Source organism: Tachyglossus aculeatus, chromosome 7, assembly GCF_015852505.1.
Source record: "Tachyglossus aculeatus isolate mTacAcu1 chromosome 7, mTacAcu1.pri, whole genome shotgun sequence".
NCBI classification, from domain to species: Eukaryota; Metazoa; Chordata; class Mammalia; order Monotremata; family Tachyglossidae; genus Tachyglossus; species Tachyglossus aculeatus.
The window spans coordinates 6287838-6301219 of NC_052072.1; the positions used below are offsets into that span (position 1 = coordinate 6287838).

General features: G+C 50.8%; 1 protein-coding gene across 2 annotated transcripts in view; it reads left to right on the forward strand.

Annotated features, from left to right (window-relative positions):
* Window positions 1-370: 370 nt before the first annotated feature.
* Window positions 371-13382, forward strand: part of CASP10 (caspase 10) — a 46088-nt gene continuing 33076 nt past the window's right edge. For both annotated transcript variants that reach the window (XM_038749312.1, XM_038749313.1), the window contains exons 1-2: window positions 371-454; window positions 11275-11473. The gene's annotated coding sequence lies outside the window, so the exon portion shown is untranslated. The remainder of the gene's footprint in view (window positions 455-11274; window positions 11474-13382) is intronic.

Below are 13382 nucleotides of genomic sequence, written 5' to 3' on the forward strand. Positions count from 1 at the left end.
CCTATTTATTGAGCGCTTACTGTGGGCAGAGCACTGGACTAAACGCTTGGGAAGGACAAGTTGGCAACATCTAGGGACGGTCCCTACCCAACAGAGGGCTCACAGTGTAGATGTTGCCAGGTTGTTGCCAACTTGGACTTCCCAAGCGCTTAGCCCAGTGCTCTGCACACAGTGAGCGCTCAATAAATACGATGGAATGAATGAATGAAGGGGCGGTGCATTGGGCGGAGCACTGGGCGGAGCCCCCGCGGGGGGGATGGGGGGTTTCGGGGCGGGGTGCTAAGCACTGGGCGGAGCAGGAAGAGGGACTTCCCGGAATTGGGCCCACCACCGCCCACCGATGACCTCTGACCCCCACAGGGCCAAGGCAGAGGGGGGCGTAGGTGACCTCTGACCCCTGCCCTCCCACGGGGGGCTGCTCTCTAGGAAATAATCATCACAATCATGGCATTTGGTAAGCGCTTACTATGGGCCGGGCACTGTTCTAACCGCCGCGGGGGGGATACAAGGTAACAATGATGGTATTTGTTAAGTGCTTACTGTGGGCCGAGCACTGTTCTAAGCGCCCGGGGGGGATACAAGGTAATAATAATAATGATGGTATTTGTTAAGCGTTTACTATGGGCCGAGCACTGTTCTAAGCGCTGGGGGGGATACAAGGTAATAATAATAATGATGGTATTTGTTAAGCGCTTACTATGGGCCGAGCACTGTTCTAAGCGCCCGGGGGTGGGGGTGGGGAGGGGGTAATAGTCTTTTAGACTGTGAGCCCACTGTTGGGTAGGGACTGTCTCTGTATGTTGCCAATTTGTACTTCCCAAGCGCTTAGTACAGTGCTCTGCCCATAGTAAGCGCTCAATAAATGCGATTGATGATGATAATAATAACGATGGTATTTGTTAAGCGCTTACTATGGGCCGAGCACTGGTCTAAGCGCCCGGGGGGGATACAAGGTAATAATAATAATGATGGTATTTGTTAAGCGCTTACTATAGGCCGAGCACTGTTCTAAGCGCCCGGGGGGGATACAAGGTAATAATGATAATGATGGTATTTGTTAAGCGCTTACTATGGGCCGAGCACTGTTCTAACCGCCGCGGGGGGGATACAAGGTAACAATAATAATGATGGTATTTGTTAAGCGCTTACTATGGGCCGAGCACTGTTCTAAACGCTGGGGGGGGGGGGGGGGATACAAGGTAACAATAATAATGATGGTATTTGTTAAGCGCTTACTATGGGCCGAGCACTGTTCTAACTGCTGAGGGGGATACAGGGTAATAATGATAATAATAATGGTATTTGTAAAGCGCTTACTATGTGCCGAGCACTGTTCTAACCAATGGGGAGGATACAAGGTAATAATAATAATGATGGTATTTGTTAAGCGCTTACTATGGGCCGAGCACTGTTCTAAGCGCTCGGGTAGGGGGCGGGAATACAAGGGAATAATAATGATGGTATTTGTTAAGCGCTTACTATGGGCCGAGCACTGTTCTAAGTGCTCGGGGCGGGGGGGGGGGGGGGATACAAGGGAATAATAATGATGGGATTTGTTAAGCGCTTACTATGGGCCGAACAGTGTTCTAACCGCTGGGGAGGGATACAAGGGAATAATAATAATAATGGCATTTATTAAGCGCTTACTATATGCAAAGCACTGTTCTAAGCACCGGGGAGGTTACAAGGTAATCAGGTTGTCCCACGTGGGGCTCACAGTCTTAATCCCCATTTTACAGATGAGGTCACTGAGGCCCAGAGAAGTGAAGTGATTTGCCCCAAGTCACACAGCTGACAAGTGGCGGAGCCGGGATTTGAACCCGTGACCTCTGACTCCAAAACCCGGGCTCTTTCCATTGAGCCATGCTGCTTCACTTCCAATAATAATAATAATAATGATAGTATTTGTTAAGCTCTTACTATGGGCCGAGCACTGTTCTAAGCGCTGGGGAGGGGGGATACAAGGGAATAATAGTGATGGTATTTGTTAAGTGCTTACTATGGGCTGAGCACTTTTCTAAACGCTCGGGTGGGGGGGGGGAATACAAGGGAATAATTATAATGGTATTAAGCGCTAACTATGGGCTGAGCACTGTTCTAACCGCTGGGGGGGATACAAGGGAATAATAATAATGATAATAATGGCATTTATTAAGCGCTTACTATGTGCAAAGCACTGTTCTGAGCACTGGGGAGGTTACAAGGTAATCAAGTTGTGTAATAATAATAATGATGGCATTTGTTAAGTGCTTACTATGTGCAGAGCACTGTTCTAAGCGCTGGGGGGGGATACAAGGTGATCAAGTTGTCCCACATGGGGCTCACAGTCTTAATCCCCATTTCCCAGATGAGGGTACTGAGGCTCAGAGAAGTGAAGTGACTTGCCCAAGGTCACACAGCAGACATGTGGCGGAGCCAGGATTCGAACCCATGACCTCTGACTCCAAAGCCCGGGCTCTTTCCACTGAGCCACGCTGCTTCTCAAGTGGGGCTCACAGTCTTAATCCCCATTTTACAGATGAGGGAACTGAGGCCCAGAGAAGTGAAGTGACTTGCCCAAAGTCACACAGCTGACAGGTGGCGGAGTTGGGATTTGAACCCATGACCTCTGACTCCAAAACCCGGCATCTTTCCATTGAGCCACACAGCTTCACTTCCAATAATAATAATAATAATAATAATAATAGTATTTGTTAAGCGCTTACTATGGACCGAGCACTGTTCTAAACACTCGTGGGGGGATACAAGGGAATAATAATGATGGTATTAAGCGCTAACTACGGGCCGAGCACTGTTCTAAGCGCTCGGGGCGGTGGGGGATGCAAGGGAATAATAATGATGGTATTTGTTAAGCGCTTATTATGGGCCGAGCACTGTTCTAACCGCTGGAGGGGATACAAGGGAATAATAATAATAATGATGGTATTTGTTAAGCGCTTACTATGGGCCAAGCACTGTTCTAAGCGCTTGGGGTGGCGGGGGGGGGGGATACAAGGTAATAATAATGATGGTATTTGTTAAGCGCTTATTATGGGCTGAGCATTGTTCTAACCGTTGGGGGGGATACAAGGTAATAATAATAATAATAATGATGGTATTTAAGCGTTTACTATGGGCCGAGCACTGTTCTAACCAATGGGGGGGATACAAGGTAATAATAATAATGATGATGGTATTTGTTAAGCGCTTACTATGTGCCGAGCACTGTTCTAAGCGCTGAGGAGGAGTGGAAAGAGCCCGGGCTTTGGAGTCAGAGGTCATGGATTTCCAATCCCGGCCCCGCCACGTATCAGCCGTGCGACTTTGGGCAAGTCACTTCACTTCTCTGGGCCTCAGTTCCTTCATCTGTAAAATGGGGATTAAGTCTGTGAGCCCCCCGTGGGGCAACCTGATCACCTTGTAACCTCCCCAGTGCTTAGAACAGTGCTTGGCACCTAGTAAGCGCTTAATAAATGCTATTATTATTATCATACAAGGTAATAATAATGATGATGATGGTATTTGTTAAGCGCTTACTATGTGCTGAGCAATGTTCTAAGCGCTCGGGGGGGAATGCAAAGTAATAATAATGATGGCATTTGTTAAGCGCTTACTATGTGCCGAGCGCTGTTCTAAGCACTGGGGGGATACAAGGTAATAATAATAATGAAAGTATTTGTTAAGTGCTTACTATGTGCCTAGCACTGTTCTAATGGCTGGGAAAGATACAAGACAAGGTAATAATAATAATAGTGGCATTTGTTAAGTGCTTACTATGTGCTGAGCACTGTTCTAAGTGCTGAGGGGATACAAGATAATAATAATAACAGTATTTGTTAAGAGCTTAGTATATGCCTAGCACTGTTCTAATCGCTGGGAAAGATACTAGGTAATAATAATAATGATGGCATTTGTTAAGTGCTTACTGTGTGCCGAGCACTGTTCTAAGCACTCGGGGGGGATACAAGGTGATCAGGTTCTTCATCCCCATTTTACAGATGAGGGAACTGAGGCCGGAGAATAATAATAATATTAATAATAATAATGATGGCATTTGTTAAGCACTTACTATGTGCCTAGCACTGTTCTAAGCGCTGGGGGGGATGCAGGGTGATCAGGTTGTCCCATGGGTGGCTCACAGTCTTCATCCCCATTTTACAGATGAGGGAACTGAGGCACAGAGAATAATAATAGTAATAATGATGGTATTTGTTAAGCGCTTACTAGGTGCCAAACACTGTTCTAAGCACTGGGGGGGGGGGTAGACAAGGTGATCAGGTTGTCCCACGGGGGCTCACAGTGTTCATCCCCATTTTCCAGATGAGGGAACTGAGGCCCAGAGAAGTGAAATGACTTGCCCAAAGTCACCCGGCTGACAAGTGGCGGAGGTGGGATTCGAACCCATGACCTCCGACTCCCAGGCCGGGGATCTTTCCACCGAGCCACGTTGCTGGCCCCAATGCAAACTGGGCGGGGGAGGAGGAGGAGGAAGCGGTGAAGGGGTGGAAGGAAGGAGGAAGCGGTGAGAAGCAGCGTGGCTCAGTGGAAAGAGCCTGGGCTTTGGAGTCAGAGGTCATGGGTTCAAATCCCGACTCTGCCAATTTGTCAGCTGTGTGACTTTGGGCAAGTCACTTCACTTCTCTGGGCCTCAGTTCCCTCATCAGTAAAATGGGGATGTAGACTGTGAGCCCCCCCCGTGGGACAACCTGATCACCTTGTAACCTCCCCAGCGCTTAGAACAGTGCTTTGCACATAGTAAGCACTTAATAAATGCCATCATTATTATTATTATTAAGGGGGGAGGGGAGGTGCAGCCCTGGGAGCCCCCTCCCCCCGGGGCTGTGTGTGTGCGCCCCTCCCTATCCCCCCCTCCGCCTTACCTCCTTCCCCTCCCCACAGCACCTGTATATATGTATATATGTTTGTACGGATTTATTACTCTATTTTATTTGTACATATTTATTCTATTTATTTTATTTTGTTAATATGTTTTGTTTTGTTGTCTGTCTCCCCCTTCTAGACTGTGAGCCCGCTGTTGGGTAGGGACCGGCTGTAGATGTTACCAACTTGGACTTCCCAAGCGCTCAGTACAGTGCTCTGCACACAGTAAGCGCTCAATAAATACGATTGAATGAATGAATGTGTGTGTCTTTTGTCCCCGTGGGGACCCGGGTGGAGGGGAATGCTCTTGGTGCCCGTCTACTTGTTTGGTTTGGTTTTGTTGTCTGCCTCCCCCCCTTTTCTAGGCCATGAGCCCATTAGTTGGGCAGGAACCGTCTCTGTTGCTGAATTGGGCTTTTCCCAAGCGCTTAGTACAGTGCTCTGCTCACAGTAACCGCTCAATAAAGACGATGGAAGGAATATATACACATCAAAACAAGTAAATAGGCATAAAACTGTGAGCCCGTTGTTGGGTAGGGACCGTTTCTCTGTGTTGTACTTCCCAAGCGCCTAGTACAGTGCTCTGCACACAGTAAGTGCTCAATAAAGACGATGGAAGGAATATATACACATCAGAACAAGTAAATAGGCATAAAACTGTGAGCCCGTTGTTGAGTAGGGACAGTCTCTCCATGTTGCCGACTTGTACTTCCCGAGTGCCTAGTACAGTGCTCTGCACACAGTAAGCACTCAATGAAGACGATGGAAGGAATATATACACATCAAAACAAGTAAATAGGCATAAAACTGTAAGCCCGTTGTTGGGTAGGGACCATCTCTCTATGTTGTACTTCCCAGGCGCCTAGTACAGCGCTCTGCACACAGTAAGCGCTCAATAAAGATGATGGAATGAACATATACACATCAGAACAAGTAAATATCATCATCATCAATCGTATTTATTGAGCGCTTACTGTGGGCTCACAGTCTAAAATAGGCATAAAACTGTAGGCCCGTTGTTGGGTAGGGACCTCCTCTCTATGTTGCTGACTTGTACTTCCCAAGCGCCTAGTACAGTGCTCTGCACACAGTCAGCGCTCAATAAAGACGATGGAATGAATACATACACATCAGAACAAGTAAATAGGCATAAAACTGTGAGCCCGTTGTTGGGTAGGGACCGTCTCTCCATGTTGACGACTTGTACTTCCCAAGCGCTTAGTACAGTGCTCTGCACACAGGAAGTGCTCAGTAAAGACGATGGAAGGAATATATACACATCAAAACAAGTAAATAGGCATAAAACTGTAAGCCCGTTGTTGGGTAGGGACCTTCTCTCTATGTTGTACTTCCCAAGTGCCTAGTACAGTGCTCTGCATGCAGTAAGCGCTCAGTAAAGATGATGGAAGGAATATGTACACACCAAAACAAGTAAATAGGCATGCGTGGCTCGGTGGAAAGAGCCCGGGCTTTGGAGTCAGAGGTCGTGGGTTCAAATGTGGCCCTGCCAATTGTCAGCTGGGTGACTTTGGGCAAGTCACTTCACTTCTCTGGGCCTCAGTTCCCTCATCTGGAAAATGGGGATGAAGACTGTGAGCCCCACGGGGGACAACCTGAGTACCTTGTATCTACCCCAGCGCTTAGAACAGTGCTTTGCACATAGTAAGCGCTTAACAAATATCAACATTATTATTATAAAACTGTAAGCCCGTTGTTGGGTAGGGACCGTCTCTCCATGTTGTACTTCCCAAGCGCCTAGTACAGTGCTCAGCACGCAGTAAGTGCTCAATAAATACGATGGAATGATTGAATGAGTGAGGGAGGCCGAGACCGGCCCCGACCTGCCGGAAAGCAGCGCCCCCCGGTGGCCGGGAGCGCCCTCGCAGGCCCGCGCCGCGGGCAGGAGCAGCGCCCCCTTCCGGGAGCCCTGAGCCTCTGCCCCGGATAACAATAATAATGATGGCGCTTATTAAGCGCTTACTGTGTGCAAAGCACTGTTCTAAGCGCTGGGGAGGTTACAAGGTGATCAGGTTGTCCTCCGTGGGGCGCACAGTCTTCATCTCCATTTTACAGATGAGGGAACTGAGGCCCAGAGAAGTGAAGTGACTTGCCCAAAGTCACACAGCTGACAGGTGGCAGAGCCGGGTACGAACCCGTGACCTCTGACTCCAAAGCCCGGGCTCTTTCCGCTGAGCCACGCTGCTAGGCTGGGAGTAGCGCCCCCTGGTGACTGAGAGCCCCCACTCCACGGCAGCGTGGGGGAGAGGGGCTAGGCTGGGACTAGCGCCCCCTGGTGGCCTTGAGCACCTGCCTGGGGTAGCTAGGCTGGGACTAGCGCCCCCTGGTGACTGAGAGCCCCCACTCCACGGCAGCGTGGGGGAGAGGGGCTAGGCTGGGAATAGCGCCCCCTGGTGGCCTTGAGCACCTGCCTGGGGTAGCTAGGCTGGGACTAGCGCCCCCTGGTGACTGAGAGCCCCCACTCCACGGCAGCGTGGGGGAGAGGGGCTAGGCTGGGAATAGCGCCCCCTGGTGGCCTTGAGCACCTGCCTGGGGTAGCTAGGCTGGGACTAGCGCCCCCTGGTGACTGAGAGCCCCCACTCCACGGCAGCGTGGGGGAGAGGGGCTAGGCTGGGAATAGCGCCCCCTGGTGGCCTTGAGCACCTGCCTGGGGTAGCTAGGCTGGGACTAGCGCCCCCTGGTGACTGAGAGCCCCCACTCCACGGCAGCGTGGGGGAGAGGGGCTAGGCTGGGACTAGCGCCCCCTGGTGGCCTTGAGCATCTGCCTGGGGTAGCTAGGCTGGGACTAGCGCCCCCTGGTGACTGAGAGCCCCCACTCCACGGCAGCGTGGGGGAGAGGGGCTAGGCTGGGAATAGCGCCCCCTGGTGGCCCTGAGAACCTGCCTTGGGACAGAGTTGGGGAGAGGGCCTAGGCTGGGACTAGCGCCCCCTGGTGGCCCTGAGAACCTGCCCTGGGACAGAGTTGGGGAGAGGGGCTAGGCTGGGACTAGCGCCCCCTGGTGGCCCCGAGCCCCCGCCCCGGGGCGGGGTGAAGGAGAGTGGCTAGGCCGGGAGTAGCGCCCCCTGGTGACTGAGAGCCCCCACTCCACGGCAGCGTGGGGAAGAGGGGCTAGGCTAGGAATAGCGCCCCCTGGTGGCCCCGAGAACCTGCCCTGGGACAGAGTTGGGGAGAGGGGCTAGGCTGGGACTAGCGCCCCCTGGTGGCCCCGAGCCCCAGCCCCGGGGCGGGGTGAAGGAGAGTGGCTAGGCTGGATAGAGCGCCCCCGGGTGGCTAGGCCCGGAGTAGCGCCCCCTGGGGACTGAGAGTCCCCACCCCAGGGCAACGTGGGGGAGAGGGGCTAGGCTGGGAATAGCGCCCCCTGGTGGCCCTGAGAACCTGCCCTGGGACAGAGTTAGGGAGAGGGGCTAGGCTGGGACTAGCGCCCCCTGGTGGCCCCGAGCCCCCTCCCCGGGGTGGGGTGAAGGAGAGTGGCTAAATTGGGAATAGCGCCCCCGGGTGGCTAGGCCCGGAGTAGCGCCCCCTGGGGACTGAGAGCCCCCACCCCACGGCCACGTGGGGGAGAGGGGCTAATAATAATAATGATAATGGCATTTATTAAGCGCTTACTATGGGCAAAGCACTGTTCTAAGCGCTGGGAAGGTTACAAGGTGATCAGGTTGTCCCACGGGGGGCTCACAGTCTTCATCCCCATTTTACAGATGAGAGAACTGAGGCCCAGAGAAGTGAAGTAACTTGCCCAAAGTCACATAGCTGACAACTGGTGGAGCCGGGGTTTGAACCCATGACCTCTGACTCCAAAGCCCGGGCTCTTTCCACTGCTCCACGCTGCTTCCCCTAGGAAGTGGCTAGGCTGGGACTTGCGCCCCCTGGTGGCCCCGAGAACCTGCCCTGGGACAGAGCTGGGGAGAGGGGCTAGGCTGGGACTAGCGCCCCCTGGTGGCCCTGAGAACCTGCCCCGGGGTGGGGTGAAGGAGAGAGGCTAGGCTGGGAATAGCGCCCCCGGGTGGCTCTGAGCCCCTGCCCCGGGTGGCTAGGCTGGGAGTAGTGCCCCCTGGGGACTGAGAGCCCCCACCCCACGGCCGCGTGGGGGAGAGGGGCTAATAATAATAATAATGGCATTTATTAAGCGCTTACTATGTACAAAGCACTGTTCTAAGCGCTGGGAAGGTTACAAGGTGATCAGGTTGTCCCACATGGGGCTCACAGTCTTAATCCCCATTTTACAGATGAGGGAACTGAGGCCCATAGAAGTGAAGTAACTTGCCCAAAGTCACACAGCTGACAACTGGCGGAGCAGGGATTTGAACCCATACCTCTGACTCCAAAGCCCGGGCTCTTTCCACTGCTCCACGCTGCTTCCCCTAGGAAGTGGCTAGGCTGGGACTTGCGCCCCCTGGTGGCCCCGAGAACCTGCCCTGGGACAGAGCTGGGGAGAGGGGCTGGGCTGGGACTAGCGCCCCCTGGTGGCCCCGAGCCCCCGCCCCGGGGCGGGGTGAAGGAGAGTGGCTAGGCTGGATAGAGCGCCCCCGGGTGGCTAGGCCGGGAGTAGCGCCCCCTGGGGACTGAGAGTCCCCACCCCACGGCAGCGTGGGGGAGACGGGCTAAGCTGGAAGTAGCGCCCCCTGGTGGCCATGAGCACCTGCCCCATGTAGCTAGGCTGGGACTAGCGCCCCCTGGTGACTGAGAGCCCCCACTCCATGGCAGCGTGGGGGAGAGGGCCTAGGCTGGGAGTAGCGCCCTCTGGTGGCCATGAGGCCCCGCCCCACGGGGAGAGAGAGTAATAATAATAATTTGGTATTTGTTAAGCACTTACTATGTGCCAAGCACTGTTCTAAGCACTGGGGGAGATACAGGATCATCAGGTTGTCCTACAGTCTTAGTCCCCATTTTCCAGATGAGGTAAATGAGGCACAGAGAAGTGACGTGACTTGCCGAAAGTCGCACAGCTGATAAGTGGCAGAGCTGGGATTGGAGCCCACGACCTCTGACTCCCAAACTCGCACTCTTTCCACTGAGCCCCGCTGCTTCTCTAAGGTGGGAGCACCTAGACTGTAAGCTCACTGTGGGCGGGGAATGTGTCTGTGGTATTGGGCCATTGGACGCTCCCAAGCGCCTAGTCCAGTGCACCGCATCCGGGAAGCGCTCAATAAATATGAGCGATTAATTGAGCAGCACCGCTCCTCGGCCATGATCCCAGCGCTTAGAACAGTGCTTTGCACATAGTAAGCGCTTAATAAATACCATTATTATTATTATTATCCTCTGCCCAAGCCCTGCCTTACCTTCTGGCCTGACCTGTTGCGAGGCGTCATCCCGGTTAGGAGCGGTGGTGGAGCAGGTGGCGGAGAGACGGAGGGAGATAGTTTACCCTCTCCCTTTTTCTCACTGTGTTTCTAACTCTCTCCAGAACCTCCTTCTTTCATTCATTCGTTCAATCGTATTTATTGAGCGCTTACTTTGTGCAGAGCACTGGACTAAGCGCTTGGGAAGTACAAGTTGGCAACATATAGAGACGGTCCCAACCCTTGCATCTGTAAAGTGAATCTGCCACTGCCTCCCAAAGACAAAGGGTTAAACGCAAAGCGGTGTATTGGGAGAATTTTGAAGTGGGTATAATGTACTGCTGCCATTTTATCAATTAATCAGGAATTTTGAAGTGGGTATAATGAACTGCTGCCATTTTATCAATTAATCAGTGGAATTTATTGAGCGCTTAATCCTCCAAAGGCAGTATTAGAGAAGCAGCAGGACGTGGTGGATAGAATATGGGCCTGAGAGTCAGAAGGTCATGGGTTCTAATCCTTTCTCTGCCACTTCTCTACCGTGTGACCTCGGGTAAGTCACTTCACTTCTCTGGGCCTCAGTGACCTCATCTGTAAAGTGGGGATTGAGACTGTGAGCCCCACATGGGACAGGGACTGTGTCCAGCATGATTTGCTTATATTCATTCATTCATTCAATCATATTTATTGAGCGCTTACTGTGTGCAGAGCATTGTACTAAGCGCTTGGGAAGTACAAGTTGGCAACATATAGAGACGGTCCCACCCCAGCACTTAGTACGGTGCCTAGCACACAGGAAGAGCTTAACAAATACCACAGTTCTTCTTATTATTACTGTTAATAAACACTAGCACTTAGTACAGTGCTTTGCACACAGTAAGTGCTCAATAAGTACAATTGAATAAATGAATGGTGTAGGGAGGGAGGGAAAAGAAAGAGGAAGTGGAAGATGCAGGGAAAAGAGGGGAGGATCACTGAGGGAGATTGAGGAGCACGTGATGGGGAAAAAGGAGTGGTGGATATTACAGTGCTCTGCACACGGTAAGCGCTCAATATATGCGATTGAATGAATGAATGAATATTGGAATCGTCACCCTCGGAATTTCCCCTCAGGAGCAACTGCTTGGAGGGAAGGGGAGTGTCCTCTCTGACAAGACGATGCCTGGCTGAAGGAAGCTGGAGGGCGGACACAGCTTGAAGTTGGGAATTTCCCAGGGAAGCTTTCCTGGAGAAGGTGGCGTTTCAGGAGAACTTTGAAAATTAGAGGGATTGCATTCTGGAGAAGTTGAAGGCAGAAGAAATTCTGAGATTGGTAAGTAGGAGACTCACACACACATAATAATAATGATGATGATGGGTATTTGTTAAGCGCTTACTAAGTGCCAAGCACTGTTTTAAGCACCGGGGAGGTTACAAGGTAATCAAGTTGTCCCATGGGGGGGCTCACAGTTTTAATCCCCATTTTACAGATGAGGTAACTGAGGCCCAGAGAAGTGAAGTGATATGCCCAAAGTCACACAACTGACAGTTGGCAGAGCTGGGATTTGAACCCATGACCTCTGACTGCAAAGCCCTTGCTCTTTCCACTGAGCCATGCTTCTTTTCCATAAGGTGAATTTCACCAAGGGAGACATCTCCAAAGATGAAGATAGCTATAAACAGGAATACTCCAGAATATGACTAATCAGTAGTTTTCATTTATTTATTTTTTTATTGTTATTTGTTAAGCGCTTACTCTGTGCCAGGCACCTTACTGAGCGCTGGGGTAGATATAAGCTCATCAAGTTGGACACAGTCCCTGTCCCACATGGGGCTCACAGGCTTAATCCCCACTTTACAGATGAGGGAAATGAGGCAAAGAGAAATTAAATAATAATAATAATGGTCTTTGTTAAGCGCTTTCTATGTGCCCAGCACTGTTCTAAGCACTGCGGGGGATACAAGGTAATCAGGTTGTCCTGCGTGGGGCTCCCAGTTTTAATCCCCATTTGACAGATGAGGTAACTGAGGCACAGACAAATTAAGTGACTTGCCCGTGGTCACACAGCAGACAAGTGACAGAGCCGGGATTAGAACCCAGGTCCTTCCGCCTCCCGGACCTGTCCACTATCCATTAGTCCCCCCTGCTTCTCTGCTTTGATTGAGTGTTTACTCTATGCAGAGCACTGTACTATAATAATAATAATAATAATAATAATAATAATAATAATAATAATAACAATAATAATAATGGCATTTGTTAAGCGCTTACTATGTGCAAAGCACTGTTCTAAGCGCTGGAGCACTGTTCTAAGCGCTGGTGAGTACTGTAGTGTTAGAAACGATCCGTCTCCTAAAGGAATTTGCAATCTGTTAGAAACCACCCCGCAATATGCCCAACCTAGGGGTTATAGCCCACTTGTGTCAATCAGTTAGTTGTATTTATGAGCGCTTCCTGTGTGCCGAGCACTGTACTAAATTCTGAGGAAAGTACACTATAACAAGACAACAGACACATTCCGTGCCCAACATGAGCTAATTGTTTGTCTCCCCCTCTAGACTTTCATATAAATTATAGATACAGACATCAGTGCCGTGGGGCTGGGCATGTGGGGAATGAATAATAGTAATAACAAAATAATTGTGGTATTTGTTACGAGCTTACTTTGTGCCAGGCACTGTACTAATCAATCAATCAATCAATCGTATTTATTGAGCGCTTACTGTGTGCAGAGCACTGGACTAAGCGCTTGGGAAGTACAAGTTGGCAACATATAGAGACAGTCACTACCCAACAGTGGGCTCACAGTCTAAAAGGGGGAGACAGAGAACAAAACCAAACATACTAACAGAATAAAATAAATAGAATAGATATGTACAAGTAAAATAAATAAAGAAATGAATAGAGTAATAAATATGTACAAACATATATACAGGTGCTATGGGGAAGGGAAGGAGGTAAGATGGGAACTCTATGAAGCAGCTTGGCTTAGTGGAAAGAGCCCAGACATGGGAGTAAGAGGACATGGGTTCAAATCCTGGGTCCGCCACGTGTCTGCTGTGTGACCTTGGGCAAGCCACTTAACTTCTCTGTGCCTCAGTTACCTCATCTATAAAATGGGGATTAAGACTGTGAGCCCAATATGGGACAGCCTGATTATCTGGCATCTCCCCCAGCGCTTAGAACAGTGCGTGGCACATAGTAAGCGATGAACAAATACCATCATTATTATTAATATTAC